Consider the following 13335-nt stretch of genomic DNA (forward strand, 5'->3'; position numbering starts at 1 on the left):
TCTTCTGCAACTTCATCAGATTCCCAGGCTTCTGGTTCACTGTCATGTTGCTCTTGTTGCTTACTAGAGGAATGTTTTTCTTCTTGAACATAATAAATTGGTTGGTGACCGAAAGTATTATATTCTACGTGAACTTCATCATCGGTGGAGGATGATGCTTTGGAAGCGATCCTAAAAGTAGATGGTGTTGGATCCTTTTTTATAGGTTCTATGCAAGGTGTTGGAACGTACACTAGGTTTTTAAGCCATTCGGTGATGTCAAGAAGACCTAATGGTAATGGAGTTTCCATATCCATTAAAAAGAAAACTCATCCATTTTCACAAAGCTAAGAGATTTAGCTTTTGTTTAATTTTTTCGATCTTGCATTGTAGTCTATTGATGCAATTTGTATATCTTTCCCAATGGAAATAGTACATATCCATGGAATACATTGTATCATCTTCAGGTTGAAGCATGTTTCTTAGTAAGATGGTGAAGGCAAGGCCATCTCTCTTTCCTTGTAAACGATCTAAAAGTTTTAGCCTATAGATCATCTATTTCTAGATGATGTCCATGCTTGTTCAGCATCTTCCTTTGTCCCGAATTTCCTATGAGAATTTCGGGGAAGTCCTATGACTTGTACTTGGGCTTCTTCCCAGCTGTCATATATTCCTGTTTCTCTTCCAATCAAGACAACATACCAGTATTTTTTTTCTGGTTTTCCGTATATACTTGTAGAGGCTTCTCCTGTTGAAGCGGTGTCTACTGGTTGAGATACGGTTTCTTATTGGGTCATTCTATAGCTCTCTCTTTGCAGAATGATTACCAAATCTTCTAAGAATTGCTTAGATAGCATATTCTTGAAGTTTAAGTTGTTCAATCCTGATTTGGTGTTTCAGGTCTTTCATAACTTCTTTTAATCCTACTGGACTGAGTCCTAAGAATCGTCCATCTCCGATTATCCATCTTTCTTCGTTGTTATAATCTACAACTAAAGGATTTTCTTCTAACTCTTTGAGTTTGGCTTGACCTCGTAAGAGCCGATCTTTTAATTTTCAAATCTAGACCTTCTGGAATTCGATTTGATTATCATACCTTTTGGTCATGATATATTTTCGCAGTCGCGAATAGTTTATAAGTCTTATCGCTGGATTAGACCTATTTTGTTCCATATAGGAAGTTTTAAGGTTTTGTACATTTGTTCCTTAAAAATGTTACATGGGATGTGACCGGTTTGAGTCGTAAATGTTTGGGAGTATTTATACCTAAACAAAAAGAATTAAAGTTAAGCTTTGAATTCTTTGACACATATAAGCTCAAGTCTAATACTTGGCTCTGATACCATTGTAAAGACAAGCCTCTAATAGACTTTAACACAGACACACAGCGGATTATGGTACCGAAAGCACTATTGCCCGATACCAATAAATACACACAACGAGTCTCTAGCAGACTGAACAGCCTAAACATCGAATAACATGGTGAACCTACGAATGAGGGCAGCGGAACTAGATCCTAGGGATCACAACTAAATACTGACTATAGGCAGCAGAAAACAACGATGACTCAAACAATACCATTCCTACAATGACACTACGATAGTCTTTCATTTCACGGTCTCCAGAGGGCCCCAAGCCATTCCTATTAACCGTTGGGGATCTATGGCTGCTGAGCACAGCTCCGTTTCGTTTTCTACCTTGATGCATAGCCGAATAATTCCTAGTCTCTAGCTTCTGTCCTATTTGGCACTATTTCGATACAATTTCTTTTTGACAAGTGAACATTAAACATGAATAGTAACACGAAAAGTAACCATGAATAGTAACGTTGGAACACTAAAAGCAAACACTGTGGTGATCATATATATATATGCAGAATACGAATAGTAAAAACAAATACGGTAGGAATTATCACTCTCAGCATTTGTGCATTTCCATTTATGATGTTAAATTTTTTTTCAAATCCAAACTTGTCCTCGTTTCTCGTAAACAAAATGATCACAACAAAATGAAAATTTTAGGGTTTTTGTATGCAAAAAAAATTGAAAACTATAATAAATGTAAGTGAAGAAAATTCTTTCACGCACTAAAAATGAACTCCAAAGTTTCGTAATCCATGTTTGGGAAATTCCACTAGTACAAACCCTAATGGCTTGGGGGAATTTTATAAGAAAGAGATTTCTAATTGATCCTCACATGTTTTAAATGAGGTGGATTTGCATGCCAGAACCATGTTGAAGATGCAAATGACCAAATTATCCAAAATTTTCATGGAGTAGAAAAAATTAAATTCTCAAGTTAACGTGTGGTTGGATATTTACCAGAGGCAAACAATCCACATTTTGTCTATCCTAAAAAATCACAGATACTTTGTCGAATTATTTCTCTCAGCATTTGTGTATTTCCATTTTGAATGATCAATTGTTTTTCAAATCCAAACTTGTCCCACTATTTGCGTAAACAAAACGATCAGAACAAAATGAAAATCTAAGAGTTTATTTATTCAAAAAAATTCGAAAACAATAATAAATTTTAGTGAAGAAAAATTATTTCACGCACTAAAAATGAACTCCAAAGTTTTGTTATCCATGTTTGGGAAATTCCACTAGTACAACCCCTAATAGCTTGAAGGAATTTTATAAGAAAGAGATTTCTAATTGATCCTAACATGTTTTAAATGTGGTAGATACGCACGCCAGAAACATGTTTAAGATGAAAATGACCGAAAGATCCAAAAATTTCAAGGAGTAGAAAAAATTAAATTCTCAAGTTAACGTGTTGTTGGCAATTTACCAAAGTCAAACAACCTACTTTTTGCCTATCCTTCATACTCACAGATAGTTTTTGGAATTATCTCTCTCAGCATTTCTGCATTTCCATTCTGGATTTTCAATTTTTTTTTCAAATCCAAACTTGTCCCACTTTTCTCGTAAACAAAACGATTACAACAAAATGAAAATTTTAGAGTTCTTGTAAGCAAAAAACTTTGAAAATTATATTAAATGTAAGTGAAGAAAATTATTTCACGAACTAAAAATGAACTCCAAAGTTTTGTTATCTATGTTTTGGAAATTACACTAGTACAACCCCTAATAGCTTGGTGGAATTTTATATGAAAGAGATTTCTAATTGATCCTAAGATGTTTTAAATGTGGTGGATATGCATGCCAGAAACATGTTGGAGATGCAAATGACCTAATGATCCAAAAATTTCAAGGAGTAGAAAAAATTAAATTCTCAAGTTAACATGTGATTGGATATTTACCAGAGCCAAATAACCCACTTTTTGCCTATCTTAAAAATCACAGATACTTTTTGGAATTATCTCTTTCAGCATTTGTGCATTTCAATTTTAGATGTTCAATTTTTTTTTCAAATCTAAACTTGAACCAATTTTCTCGTAAACAAAAGGATCACAACAAAATGAAAATTTTAGAGTTTATGAATGCAAAAAAATTGGAAAACTATAAAAAATGTAAGTGAAGAAAATTATTTCAAGCACGAAAAATAAACTCCAAAGTTTCATTATCCATGTTTGGGAAAATCTAGTAGTACAACCCAACTCGCTTGGTGGAATTTTATAAGAAAGATATTTCTACTTGATCCTAACAAGTTTTAAATGTGGTGGATATGCATGCTAGAGAAATGTTGAAGATACAAATGACCTAATGATCCAAAAATTTCAAGGAGTAGAAAAAATAAAATTTTCAAGTTAACGTGTGGTTGGATATATACCAGAGCCACACAACCTACTTTTTGACTATCCTTAAAAATCATCGAAACTTTACGGAACTAACTCTCTCAGATTTTGTGCATTTCCATTTTGGATGTTCAATTTTTTTTTCAAATCCAAACTTGTCCCACTTTTCTCATAAACAAAACGATCACAACAAAAAAAAAATTTTTGAGTTTATGTAAGCAAAAAAATTTGAAAACTATAATAAATGTTAGTGAAGAAAATTATTTCACGCACTAAAAATTAACTCCAAAGTTTTGTTATCCATGTTTGGGAAATTCTACTAGTACGACCCCTATTGGCTTGGTGGAATTTTATAAGAAAGAGATATGTTATTGATCCTTAAATGTTTTAAATGTGGTGGATATGCATGCCAGAAACATGTTGAAGAAGCAAATGACCTAAAGATGCAAAAATTTCAAGAAGTAGAAAAAATTAAATTCTCAAGTTAAAGTGTGGATGGATATTTACCAGAGCCAAACAACCCTCTTTTTGCCAATCCTTAAAAATCACAGATACTTTTTGAAATTATCTTTCTCAGCATTTGTGCATTTAAATTTTGGATGTCAAATTTTTTTTCAAATCAAAACTTATCCAACTTTTCTCTTAAACAAAACGATCACAACAAAATGAAAATTTTAGAGTTTATGTATGCAAAAAAATTTGAAAACTATAATAAATGTAAGTGAAGAAAATTATTTCACGCACTAAAAAAGAACTTCAAAGTTTCGTTATCCATGTTTGGGAAATTCCACTAGTACAACCCCTAATAGCTTGGTGAAATTTTATCAGAAAGGGATTTCTAGTTGATCCAAACATGTTTTAAATATGGTGGATACGAATACCAGAAACATGTTGCAGATGCAAATGACCTAATGATCCATAAATTTCAAGGAGTAGAAAAAATTAAATTCTCAAGTTAACGTGTGGTTGGATATTTACAAGAGCCAAACAACCTACTTTTTTCCTATGCTTAAAAATCTAAGATACATTTTGGAATTTCTCTCTCAGGTTTTGTGCATTTCCATTTTGGATGTTCAATTTTTTTTTTTTTACAATCCAAACTTGTCCCACTTTTCTCGTAAACAAAACAATCACAACAAAAGGAAAATTTTAGAGTTATGTATGCAAAAAAATTTGAAAACTATAATAAATGTAAGTGAAGAAAATTGTTTCGCTCACTAAAAATGAAATACAAAGTTTTTTTATCCATGTTTAGGAAATTCTACTAGTACAACCCCTAATGGCTTGGGTGAATTTTATAAGAAAGAGATTTTTAATTGATCCTAACATGTTTTAAATGTGGTGAATATGCATGCCAGAAACATGTTGAAGATGCAAATGACCTAATGATCCAAAAATTTCAAGGAGAAGAAAAAATTAAATTCTCAAGTTAACGTGATGTTGGTTTTTTCCAAGAACCAAACAACCTACTTTTTGCCTATCCTTAAAAATCACAGATACTTTTTGGAATTATCTCTCTCAGCATTTGTGCATTTCCATTTTGGATGTTCAATTTTTTTTCAAATCCAAACTTGTCCCACTTTTCTCATAAACAAAACGATCACAACAAAATGAAAATTTTAGAGTTTATGTATGAAAAAAAAATTGAAAACTATAATAAATGTCTGTGAAGAAAATTATTTCACGCACTAAAAACGAACTCCAAATTTTCGTTATCCATGTTTGGGAAATTCCACTTGTACAACCCCTAATAGCTTGGTGGAATTTTATAAGAAAGAGATTTCTAATTGATCCTAACATGTTTTAAATGTGGTCAATATGCATGCCAGAAATTTGTTGAAGATGAACATGACCTAGTGATCGAAAAATTTCATGGTGTAGAAAAAATTAAAATCTCAAGTTAACGTGTGGTTGGATATTTAGCAGAGCCAAACGAACTACTTTTTGCCTTTCCTTAAAAATCAGAGATTCTTTTTGGAATTATCTCTCTCAGTATTTGTACATTTCCATTACTGATGTTCAATTTTTTTTTCAAATCCAAACTTGTCCCACTTTTCTCGCGACCAAAACGATCACAGCAAAATAAAAATTTTAGAGTTTATGTATGCAAAAAGATTTGAAAACAATAACAAATGTAACTGAAGAAAATTATTTGACGCACTAAAAATGAACTACAAAGTTTCGTGATCCATGTTTTGGAAATTTCACTAGTACAACCCCTAATGGCTTGGTGGAATTTTATAAGAATGACTTTTTAATTTATCCTAACATGTTTTAAATGAGGTGGATATGCAAGCCAGAAACATGTTGAAGATGTAAATGACCTAAAGATCCAAAAATTTCAAGGAGTAAAAACTACTTAATTCTCTAGTTAACGCGTGGTTGGATACTTACCAGAGCCAAACAACCCACTTTTTGCCTACCCTTTAAAATCACAAATACTTTTCGGAATTATCTCTCTCAGCAATTGTGCATTTCCATTTTGAATGTTCGATTTTTTTTCAAATCCAAACTTGTCCCACTTTTCTCGTAAACAAAACGATCACAACTAAATGAAAATTTTAGAGTTCATGTATGAAAAAAAATTGAAAACTATAATAAATTTAAGTGAATAAAATTATTTCAAGCGCTACAAATGAACTCCAACGTTTTGTTATCCCTGTTTGGGAAATTCCACTAGTACAACCGCTAACAGGTTGGTTGAATTTTATAAGAAAGAGATTTCTAATTGATCCTACCATGTTTTAAATGTGGTGAATATGCATGCTCGAAACATGTTGAATATGGACATGACCGAATGATCCAAAATTTCAAGGAGTAAAATAATTTAAATTCTCAAGTTAACGCTTGGTTGGATATTTACCAGAGCCAAACAACCCACTTTTTGCCTATATTTCAAAATCACAAATACTTTTTTTCATTATCTCTCTCAGCATTTGTGTATTTCCATTTTGGATGGTCCATTTTTTTCCAAATCCAAAGTGTTCCCACTTTTCTAGTAAACGCAATGATCACAAATAATGAAAATTTTAGAGTTCATGTATGCAAAAAAATTTGAAAACTATAATCAATGTAAGTGAAGAAAATTATTTCATACACTAAAAATGAACTCTAAAGTTTTGTTATCCATGTTTGGGAAATTCCACTAGTACAACCCCTAATAGCTTGGTGGCATTTTATAAGAAAGAGATTTTTAATTGTTCCTAGCATGTTTTAAATGTGGTCGATATGCACGCCAGAAACATGTTGAAGATGTGAACGACCTAATGATCCAAAAATTTCAAAGAGTAGAAAAATATTAAATTCTCAAGTTAACGCGTGGTTGGATATTTACTAGAACCAAACAACCAACTTTTTGCCTATCCTTCAAATTCACAGATTTTTTATGGAATTATTTCTCTCAGCATTTGTGCATTTCCATTTTGGATGTTCAATTTTTTTTCAAAGCCAAACTTGTCCCACTTTTCACGTAAACAAAACGATCAGAACAAAATGAAATTTTTAGAGTTTATGTAGACAAAAAAATTGAAAACTATAATAAATGGAAGTGAAGAAAACTATTTCACGCACTATAAATGAACTCCAAAGTTTTGTTATACATGTTTGGGAAATTCCACTAGTACAACCCCTAATAGCTTGGTGGAATTTTATAACAAAGAGATTTTTAATTGATGCCAATATGTTTTAAATGTGGTGGATATGCAAGGAAGAAACATGTTGAAGATGCAAATGACCTAATGATCCAAAATTTTCAAGGAGTAGAAAAATATTAAATTCTCAAGTTAACGCGTGGTAGGATATTTACTAGAGCCAAACAACCCACTTTTTGCCTATCCTTTAAAATCGCAGATAGTTTTTGGAATTATCTCTCTCAGCATTTTTTTCACTTTCTTTTTGGATGTACGATTTTTTTTCAAATCCAAACTTCTCCCACTTTTCTCATAAAAAAAACGTTCACAACAAAATGAAAATTTTAGAGCTCATGTTTGCAAAACAATTTCAAAACTATAATAAATGTAAGTGAAGAAAATTATTTCACACAATAAAAATGAACTCCAAAGTTTTGTTTTCCATGTTTGGGAAATTCCACTAGTAAAACCCCTAATAGCTTGGAGGAATTTTATAAGAAAGATTTTTCTTATTGATCCTAACATGTTTTAAATGTGGTGGATATCCATGCCAGAAACATGTTTAAGATGCAAATGACCTAATGAAAGAAAAATTTGGAGTAGAAAAAAATTAAATTGTGAAGTTACTGCATGCTTGGATATTTACCAGAGCCAAACAACCCACTTTTTGCCTGTCCTTCAAAATCACAGATACTTTTTGGAATTATCTCTCTTAGCATTTTTGCATTTCCATTTTGGATGTTCGATTTTTTTTCAAATCCAAACTTGTCCCACTTTTCTCGTCAACAAAACGATCACAAATAAATGAAAATTTTAGAGTTCATGTGCGCAAAAAAATTCGAAAACTATAATAAATGTAAGTGAAGAAATATATTTCATGCACTAAAAATGAACTCCAAAATTTTTTGTTTTCCATGTTTGGGAAATTCTACTAGTACAACCCCTAATAGCTTCATGGAATTTTATAAGAAGGAGATTTCTAATTGATCCTAACATGTTTTAAATGTGGTGGATATGCATGCCAGAAACATGTTGAAGATTCAAATGACCTAATGATTCTAAAATTTTAATGAGTAGAAAAAAATTAAATCCTCAAGTTAACGTGTGGCTGGATATTTACCAGAGCCAAACAACCAATTTTTTTCCTATCCTTCAAAATCACAGATAGTTTTTGGAATTATCTCTCTCAGCATTTGTGCATTTCCATTTTGGATGTTCAATTTTTTTCAAATCCAAACCTGTCCCACTTTTCTCGTAAACAAAAGGATCACCACAAAATGAAAATTCCAGAGTACATGTATGCAAAAAAATTTGAAAACTATTATAAATGTAAGTGAAGAAAATTATTTCATGCTCTAAAAATAAACTCCAAAGTTTTGTTATCCATGTTTGGGAAATTCCACTAGTACAACCCCTAATAGCTTCGTGGAATTTAATAAGAAAGAGATTTCTAAATGATCCTAACATGTTTTAAATGTGGTGGATATGCATGCCCGAAACATGCTGCAGATGCAAATGACCTAATGATTCATAAAAGTCCAAGGAGTAGAAAAAAATTAAATTCTCAAGTTAACGCGTGGTTGGATATTTACCAAAGCCAAACAACCAACTTTTTGCCTATCCTTCAAAATCACAGATTCTTTATGGAATTATCTTTCTCAGCATTTGTGCATTTCCATTTTGGATGTTCAATTTTTTTTCAAATCCAAATTTGTCCCACTTTTCACATAAACAAAACGATCAGAACAAAATGAAAATTTTAGAGTTTATGTAGGCAAAAAAATTTGAAAACTATAATAAATGTAAGTGAAGAAAACTATTTCATGCACTATAAATGAACTCCAAAGTTTTGTTATACATGTTTGGCAACTTCCACCAGTACAACCCCTAATAGCTTGGTGGAATTTTATAAGAAAGTGATTTTTAATTGATGCTAATTTGTTTTAAATGTGGTGGATATTCAAGCCAGAAACGTGTTGAAGATGCAAATGACCTAATGATCCAAAAATTTTAAAGAGTAGAAAAATATTAAATTCTCAAGTTAACGCGTGGTTGGATATTTACGAGAGCCAAACAACCCACTTTTTGCCTGTACTTTAAAATCACAGATAGTTTTTGGAATTATCTCTCTTAGCAATTTTTCATTTTCTTTTTGGATGTTCGTTTTTCTTTTCAAATCCAAACTTCTCCCACTTTTCTCATAAACAAAACGTTCACAAGAAAATATAGTTTTTAGAGTTCATGTATGCAAAAAAATTAGAAAACCATAATAAATGTAAGTGAAGAAAATTATTTCATGCACTAAAAATGAACTCCAGAGTTTTGTTTGCATGTTTAGGAAATTCCACTAGTACAACCCCTAATTGCTTGGTGGAATTTTATAAAAAAGAGACTTCTAATTGATCTTAACATGTTTTAAATGTGGTGGATATGCATGCAAGAAACATGTTGAAGATGCAAATGACCTAATGATCCAAAAATTTCAAACAGTGGAAAAAAAATTAAATTCTCAAATTAACGTGTGGTTGGATATTTACCAGAGCCAAACAACCCACTCTTTGCCTATCCTTCAAAATCACAGATACTTTTTGGAATTATATCTCTCAGCATTTGTTCATTTCCATTTTGGATGTTCAATTTATTTTCAAATCCAAAGTTGTACCACTTTTCTCGTAAACAAAACGATCACAAAAAAATGAAAATTTTAGAGTTCATGTATGCAAAAAAATTTGAAAACTATAATAAATGTAATTGAAGAAAATTTTTTCACACACTAAAAATGAACTCCAGAGTTTTGTTATCCTTGTTTGGGAAATTCCACTAGTACAACCCCTAATAGTTTTATGGAATTTTATACGAAAGAAATTTCTAATTAATCCTATCATTTTTTTGAATGTATTGTATATGCATTCCAAAAACAAGTTGAAGATGCAAATGATGTAATGATCCATAAATTTCATGGAATAGAAAAAAATTAAATTCTCAAGTTACAGGTGGTTGGATATTTACCAGAGCCAAACAACCCACTTTTTGGCAATCTTTAAAAATCACAGATACTTTTTTGAATTATCTCTCCCAGCATTTGTGCATTTCCATTCTCGATGTTCATTTTTTTCTCAAATCCAAACTTGTCCCACTATTCTCATAAACAAAACAATCACAACAATATGAAAATTTAGAGTTCATCTATGAAAAAAATTAAAACTATAATAAATGTATGTAAAGAAAATTAATTTACTGGCCAAAAATGAACTCCAGAGTTTTGTTTTCCATGTTTGGGAAATTCCACTAGTACAACCGCTAATAGCTTGGTGGAATTTTATAAGAAAGAGATTTCTAATTGATCCTAACATGTTTTAAATGTGGTGCTTAAGCATGCCAGAAACATGTTGAAGATGCAAATGAACTAATGATCCAAAATTTTCAAGGAGTAGAAAAAAATTAAATTCTCAAGTTAACGTGTAGTGGGATAATTACCAGAGCCAAACAACACACTTTTTTCCAATGCTTCAAAATCACTGATACTTTTTGGAATTATCTCTCACCATTTGTGCATTTCCATTTTGGATGTTCAATTTTTTTTCAAATCCAAACTTGTCCCACTTTTCTCGTCAACAAAATGATCACAAAAAAATGAAAATTAATGAGTTCATGTATGCAAAAAAATTTAAAAACTATAAAAAATGGAAGTGAAGAAAATTATTTCACGCACTAAAAATGAACTCCAGAGTTTTGTTTTCCATGATTGTGAAATTTCACTAGTAAAACCGCTAATAGATTGGTGGAATTTTATAAGAAAGAGATTTCTAATTGATTCTAACATGTTTTAAATGTCATGGATATGCATGCCAGAAACATGTTGAAGATGCAAGATAAAGTTAAATTCTCAAGTTAACTAGTGGTTGGATATTTACCAGAGCCAAACAACCCACTCTTTTCCTATCCTTCAAAATCACAGATACTTTTTCGAAAATTCTTCCCTATTTTCTCGTAAACAAAACGATCACAAAAAAATGAAAATTTTAGAGTTTATGTATGCAAAAATATTTGAAAACTATAATAAATGTACGTGAAGAAAAGAATTTCACGCACTAAAAATTAACTCCAGAGTTTAGTTATCCTTGTTTGGGAATTTCCACTAGTACAATCCCTAATAGCTTGGTGGAATTTTATATGAAAGAGATTTATGATTGATCATAACATGTTTAAAATGTGGTGGATATGTATGCCAGAAACTTGTTGAAGATGCAAATGACCTATGGATCATAAAATTTCAAGGAGTAAAAAAAAGTTAAATTCTCAAGTTAACGTGTGGTTGGGTATTAACCAGAGCCAAACAACCAACTTTTTGCCTATCCTTCAAAATCACAGATACTTTTTGGAATTATCTCTCACACCAGTTGTGCATTTCCATTTCGGATGTTCAATTTTTTTTCAAATCCAAACTTGTCCCACTTTTCTCGTAACCAAAACGATCACAACAAAATAAAAATTTTAGAGTTCATGTACGCAAAAAAAATTGAAAACTATAATAAATGTAAGTGAGGAAAATTATTCCACGCACAAAAAATGAACACCAAAGTTTTGTTATCCACATTTGAGAAATTCCACAATTACAACCCCTAAATAGTTTGGTTGAATTTTATACAAAATAGATTTCTAATTAATCCTAACATTTTTGAAATGTGGTGTATAAGCATGCCTGAAACATGTTGAAGATGCAAATGACATAATGATCCAAAATTTTCAAGGAATAAAAAGCAATAAAATTCTCAAGTTAACGCATGGTTGGATATTTACCAGAGCCAAACAACCCACTTTTTGCCTATCTTTAAAAATCACAGATACTTTTTGGAATTATCTATCCAGGCATTTGTGCATTTCCTTTTTGGATGTTCTATTTTTTTTCAAATCCAAACTTGTCCCACTATTCTCGTAAACAAAACGATCACAACAAAATGAAAATTTAAGAATTCATGTATGCAAAAAAAAATTAAAACAATAATAACTGTAAGTGATGAAAATTATTTCACGCACTAAATATTCACTCGAAAGTTTTTTTATCTATGTTTGGGAAATTCCACTAGTACAACCGCTAATAGTTTGGTGGAATTTTATAAGAAAGAGATTTCTAATTGATCCTAACATGTTTTAAATGTGGTGGATATGCATGCCAAAAACATGTTGAAGATGCAAATGACCTAATGATCCAAAGATTTTGAGTAGAAAAAATTAAATTCTCCAGGTAACGCACGGTTGGATAATTACCAGAGCCAAACAACACACTTTATGCCTATCCTTTAAAATCACAGATACTTTTTGGAATTATCTCTTGCACCATTCATGCATTTACATTTTGGATGTTCAATTTTTTTTCAAATCCAAATTTGTCCCACTTTTCTCGTAAACAAAACGATTACAAAAAAATGAAATTTAATGAGCTCATGTATGCAAAAATATTTGAAAACTATAATAAATGTAAGTGAAGACAATGATTTCTCGCACTAAAAAGGAACTCCAGAGTTTTATTTTCCATGTTTGGGAAATTCCACTAGTACAACCCCTAATAGCTTGGTGGCATTTTAAAAGAAAGAGATTTCTAATTGATCCTAACTTGTTATAAATGTGGTGGATATGCTTGCCATAAACATGTTGAAGATGCAAATGACCCAATGATCCAAAAATTTCATCGAGTAGAAAAAAATTGAATTCTCAAGTTAACGTGTGGTTGGATATTTACAAGAGCCAAACAACCCTCTTTTTGCCTATCCTTCAAAATCACAGATACTTTTTGGAATTACCTCACTCAGCATTTGTGCATTTTCATTTTGGATGTTCAATTTTTTTTCAAATTGAAACTTGTCCCACTTTTCTCGTAAACAAAACGATCACAAAAAAATGAAACTTTTAGAGTTCATGTATGCAAAAAAATTTGAAAACTTAAATAAATGTAAGTGAAGAAAATTATTTAACGCACTAAAAATTCACTCCAAAGTTTTGTTATCCATGTTTGGGAAATTCCACTAG

Source organism: Aristolochia californica, unplaced genomic scaffold (assembly GCF_029961685.1).
Source record: "Aristolochia californica isolate CCGP_79_NKW_82.1479 unplaced genomic scaffold, dmAriCali1.0.hap1 SCAF_6, whole genome shotgun sequence".
NCBI lineage: Eukaryota > Viridiplantae > Streptophyta > Magnoliopsida > Piperales > Aristolochiaceae > Aristolochia > Aristolochia californica.